Source organism: Antechinus flavipes, chromosome 4, assembly GCF_016432865.1.
Source record: "Antechinus flavipes isolate AdamAnt ecotype Samford, QLD, Australia chromosome 4, AdamAnt_v2, whole genome shotgun sequence".
NCBI classification, from domain to species: domain Eukaryota; kingdom Metazoa; phylum Chordata; class Mammalia; order Dasyuromorphia; family Dasyuridae; genus Antechinus; species Antechinus flavipes.
Genome location: NC_067401.1, coordinates 171,203,835 through 171,209,882, shown reverse-complemented (window position 1 = coordinate 171,209,882; position 6,048 = coordinate 171,203,835).

Sequence of the window (6,048 nt, the reverse complement as noted above, 5' to 3'; positions counted from 1 at the left end):
TCATGTCTTTTTATGACCTTCCAACCATATTCATGAATTATTGACAAAGATATGAAATGGTTTCCTATTTCCTTCTCCAGCTCATTTTATAGATGAGGAAACAGAGGCAAACAGGGTTAAGTGATTTCCCTAGGGTCACACAAGTAGTAAGTATATAAGCTAGATTTGAATCCAGCTCTTCCTGACTCCAGATCTAACACTCTATCCACTGAGCCACTTAGCTGCCTTCTATCAAGTGCTGGGGTAATGTACTAAGAACTAGGGACACAAAAAAGGGGGCAAAAAACTGAATTCAAAGAGATTACATCAAAAAAGGAAAATGATATTTATTTAACATGACAGTTCTTGATGAAGTCATGCTGAGAACTAGATATAAAAGATCACATGATAAATTAGAGAAGGAAATTATCTTTCAGATCTATGGGTAGGGGAAGTATTAGTGACTTAACAAGTGGTACAATGTATTGTGCAAGATAAAGTATATTATTTTGATTTTAGAAAAAAATTTTTTTTGAGGTTTTGAATGAACAAATTAAAGTAAAAATGAGAAGGGAAACAGGTCAATGGGAGGAAAAAAGTCTGTCCAACAACTTTCTCTGATAAAATCTCATAGCTAAGATTCAAAGTTGTCATCCCAAAGTCCATTAAAACTCCCAGATAACTTTGCTAGAAATGTATACAGAACAAAAGAAGAATTCCTGGGAACCTTTACTAGAGAATCTTTTCTATTTTGTCACCAATCTATTATTTGTCCAGATCTAACATTGAGCCACCTAGCTGCTTTCTATCAAGACAAAGTTGTTGTTTAGTCACTTTTCAGTCATGCCCAGTTCTTTCTGACCCCAATTTGGGGTTTTCTTCATAAAGATAGTTTGCCATTTCCTTCTCCAGCTCATTTTACAGGTGAGGAAACTGAGGCAAACAAGGTTAAGTCACTTGACCAGGGTCACACAACTAGTAAATATATAAGTATTTGAGGTCAGATTTGAACTTGGGAAGATGAATCTTCCTGACTTCAGGCTTTACTTAGGCAACAGCCATTCCCTAATAGATAAATAGTTAAAGGATAAGAATGAGCAGATTTCAAAGGAAGAAATTCATGTTAACAACAATCATATGGGACAATATTTACTCATCTTTAGTCCTGATGCACCTTTTCCTGATCTCCCAAATTTAAAAATATCATTTATTAAACACCTACAATGTGCCAGACATTTTGCTATTCTTCTGGAGTGACTTTCTCTAGTTACTGACTTAGTCTATACCCCATGAGAGGAGAGATTTTTCTTGAATCCTGCTGGAATTACAACAATAAGAAAGCAAAGTTGCTGGAGGCCACTGATTCAGAGGAGTTTTGGGAAAATTTTGTCTTTACCAAGGCTCCATGTCTCTGATGATTCATTTATGTCCAGGGAAATTCATGATGTTTCTGATTTATGATTAAGATCTTTTCCCTGATTTTGGGGAATTATAAAAATATTTATCAATAAAATCACTTTAGTTTATTCTGAGCCCAGAACTGGGGAAACTCCAGCTATTTAGAGTTTCCTTCTCTTTCTTTGTAAATGACTATAAGCTATCATCTATCCTTGAGCAAATGAAATATATAAAGATTAATAAAAGTATTTCCTTAACCATAAGTTTTATCTTAATACTGTCTTTTTAAAAAAATAGACTAAAGGAACAATAATCTAAAATATAAGCTTCAAAGAAATAAAGTTTTGAAATGAATATATACTCTCCCTTGTAGGGAGAGGAGAGTTTCACAGAAGGAGAACAGGTACAGCCTCTTCTGCAAGAGCTCTGGGTGGTCCCACACCTCATCCCTAATTCTGTCAGCAACACTAGTAAGTCAGGTCAGGCTTTGAAGCTTCCTCAATGTCCCACCATAGAGGAGTTATATATCATTTGCTTTTTATACTACACCTCATAGAAGCCAATTGGATTTAGAGACTGTGAGTGAGGGATCATGGGAGAATGGGGGGGGGGGGAAGATAGCAGCAGCTCTTATTTGCTATTTACACACTTTTCTTATTGAAAACATTTCCGCTTCCCACTGTCTATAAAATGGAGGGAGAAAATAAAAACCTTTTTGTTGGGGTTCTCAGAAATATTGGAGTGCCAGGGCATGTGTCTTAATATTTTCTCTGAAAGATTTCAGGCTCAAACTAATGGAGTCTTAGCTGCTGCCTCTACCCCAATAATCCTGCTATTAAAGAGCTTTTTACCTTTTTCTAAGCATACCTTAATCCAATCACAGATACTTTTCTTTTCTTTTTTTAAATTTTATTTAATTAATAACTTTATATTGACAGAATCCATGCCAGGGTAATTTTTTACAACATTATCCCTTGCACTCGCTTTTGTTTCGATTTTTCCCCTCCCTCCCTCCCTCCACCCCCTCCCCTAGATGGCAAGCAGTCCTATATATGTTAGATATGTTGCAGTATATCCTAGATACAATATACGTGTGCAGAACCAAACAGTTCTCTTGTTGCACAGGGAGAATTGGATTCAGAAGGTAAAAATAACTCGGGAAGAAAATCAAAAATGCAAATAGCTCATATTCGTTTCCCAGTGTTCTTTCTTTGGGTGTAGCTGCTTCTGTCCATCATTTTTCCATTGAAACTCAGTTAGGTCTCTTTGTCAAAGAAATCCACTTCCATCAGAATACATCCTCATATAATATTGTTGTCGAGGTATATAATGATCTCCTGGTTCTGCTCATTTCACTTAGCATCAGTTCATGTAAGTCTCTCCAAGTCTCTCTGTATTCATCCTGCTGGTCATTCCTTACAGAACAATAATATTCCATAACATTCATATACCACAATTTACCCAGCCATTCTCCAATTGATGGGCATCCATTCATTTTCCAGCTTCTAGCCACTACAAACAGGGCTGCCACAAACATTTTGGCACATACAGGTCCCTTTCCTTTCTTTAGTATCTCTTTGAGGTATAAGCCCAATAGAAACACTGCTGGATCAAAGGGTATGCACAGTTTGATAACTTTGGGACATAATTCCAGATTGCTCTCCAGAATGGTTGGATTCGTTCACAACTCCACCAACAATGCATCAGTGTCCCAGTTTTCCTGCATCCCTTCCAACATTCATCATTATTTTTTCCTGTCATCTTAGCCAATCACAGATACTTTTCTAACATTGTCCATACGGTATGCAAAGTCTCTGAGGTCATCCAATATTCTTGCTTTAACCAGTCTTCCTGTTTTTTCTTTTCTTTATAAACCCTTTATCTCATTCTGCTGGGTTCTTCTCCTTTAAGGAGGAGACCCACAGGGTGCATCACATGCTTGATTTGGAGACAGTTTGAGCCTGAATTTTTTCAGAGATAACACTGCAACTCCATACTCCAGTATTCCAACACTTTCGGCATTCTGCAACATTTCTGGCATCCCAGATGGGACCCTGGAGTGCTCTCTGTGTGCCCTCTGTCTGGAAGGAATTTGCTGGGCACAAGGACTTATAAGCACTAGGTCTCAGGAAGTTCTGCCAAGTCTTTTCAGTGCTTGGAGAACAGCCAATTTCTCCCTTACATCTACACACACACACACACACACACACACACACACACACACACACAAACACACGAAGAAGAGATACAACAATATTCTCAGAAAGTTCCCTGTCTAGAGAGAATTTGTTGATTAGGGTGCAGGGGCCCTAAACAAGTGGGCTCAGGGGCACAAAACATCCCTCCCCCCTAGTCTATGGTAGCCCTGGCTGCTGTCAGTACTGCTTACACAGTTGATTTGGAGCATTTTTTCTGTGATTGTCTAAGAATTCTGCTAAATGTACTGTCTGCAACTCTTTATGAAATACTCTGTGATGAGATCTAGAAATGGGGTCTAGTGGCAGGTTCAGGGTACAGGGAGTCAAATAGAGTTCCCCTGCAACCCCTTTGGATTCGGCGTAAGGATACGGAGTTAAATGAGGTCTAGAAGTGGCACAAAGAGTCCCTTGTAAAGGAATTACAGGCCCGAAAAGCTAGATTGACAAAAAAAAGTTTATTATGGGGTTTGGAAATATAGTTAAGGAAACAGGTAAGGATAAAGAGATTAGAAGGACACTGGAAACAGGATTCCAGTGTACAGAGGGTCCTGGCATGCCAGGTGTAAGGCTGGAATGTTTGGAACCTCTGCAAAGAGAGGATTCTAGCTTAGCTCTTTTATAATGAGAGATTCAGCTGGAGGGGCCTGTGGGTGGAGTCCCCAGTTGGCTCAGATCTAGGAGGAGCTGTGACAGGCCCACTTCATTATGTGAGATGGAGTGAAAGAGGAAAAAGTATCAGAAAGCATTTGATAGAAAATGACAGAGAGGGCAGGAGTTCATAGTGAATGACTTTTTTTTTTCTAGGGGAGCTATGGGAGATTTGGTTTGGAAGAACCACTGTAGAGTAGGATAGTGAACTGATAAAGAAGATATGGTAGAATTCCATAAGTGCAATGAGGACTTGATTCAGTTATGGAATATAAACCTATAATATGAGAAAAGACCCATCCATTGTTGTGGTCTTGGACTATCTCAACAATAGGCTATGATTTCTTATCAGATATATAATCAGGGAAGGCCAAAACATAGGGATTCATTAAACCAGCTAGCAAATTTCCATAGTAAACTGGATCACAAGTCACAGTTACAATATGAACCCAAATTTAAAAAAAAAGTCTTCAAGGATCATACAGCAATGCATATTTCCACTACAAACTCACTAGTCTCTGTATGTAGTTGTGGGGAGTAGGGGACAATTTTTTTTTATCAGGAAGAATATTTTATACCAACTTTTTTTGCTATGCTATCTTAGTAAATACTCCTAAATGAAAGGGTATTAACTGGCTAACTAATTGGATCAATCAATGCAGGGTACACTGGCAGAGACTTATGAACAGAAATACTAAAAAACTCATCCCTAACAGCTTAGGGTTAGCTATAGAATCCTGTCGATCTAACATATTAGTCCTGTGGGAGGTTGGAAAATGGTGGGGTAAGGAGAGACCATTATACTTTCTCTCTGGAAAGTTGTCTTAGGATTCCAACTCAGGTCTTTCTGACTACTCTAAGCTTTCTATCCACTTCAAAACTTAGCTTCCAGTGGAATGAACAATTTTCAGCCTGGCCAATCACCTTACCCCTTCTAATTCAATTAAAAAACAGTGTTAATGTCATGTTAACACATTAATATCACATTTGTGATTCTATCCTTTGAGAACAATTTGCTGATGTAGAACATAGGAGAACTGTCCTATCTCTTTCCTCCCTCACCTTTCTATCCCTTACATTATTTCTAGCTTGTGTGGCAGCTTTTTGAGTTTGAGAGTTTATGTAGATTCTAGGTCCTCAATTGCCACCATCTAAGGACCCAAGATTATCAAAACCTCTCAAATTTATAAGATTAAGTTCAAGACTAGAAAGGACCATCTTAGGAACATTGTTCAGTTGCCTGTATTTAAGAAATAAAGAAAACAAAAAAAAATTTCCAAAACCCAAGTTAAGACTCACCTAGATAGGATATTTGCTTTAGCTGCTATAAGCTCATAGGACTACAGGAAGAAGATGAAAGAATTTGACTCACTTGATAGACAGAGAGAGATAGTTATCATTTCCTTTTTGAAGTCCACAGAGGGTCTTCCTGCTCACTAGCCAATAAGGGCATTGTGTCATTATTTCAAAATAGCAAACCTTTCAGCCTTAAGTGACACCTGTCCCAGAAAGTTGTCAATTGTATTACAATGATTTTCAATTTTTTTGATCACATAGCCTATCAGGGGGGAAAAAAAAGCCCATATCCCAACATGTTTACATTTATTTATAAATTATAATTATAAATTTTGAACTCATACATATTATAATATACATATATTATATATATATAATGGAAATTAAAGATATGTGATTTGGATGAAATGATATTTCATTTATTAATGGTACAAATCCCTTTTTGTCCTCCTAATAAGTTTCTTGCCTTGTGAAATAAATTAGAATTGCATCACAGGGATCAGATACTTAGAGCACTTAGTGTTACAGG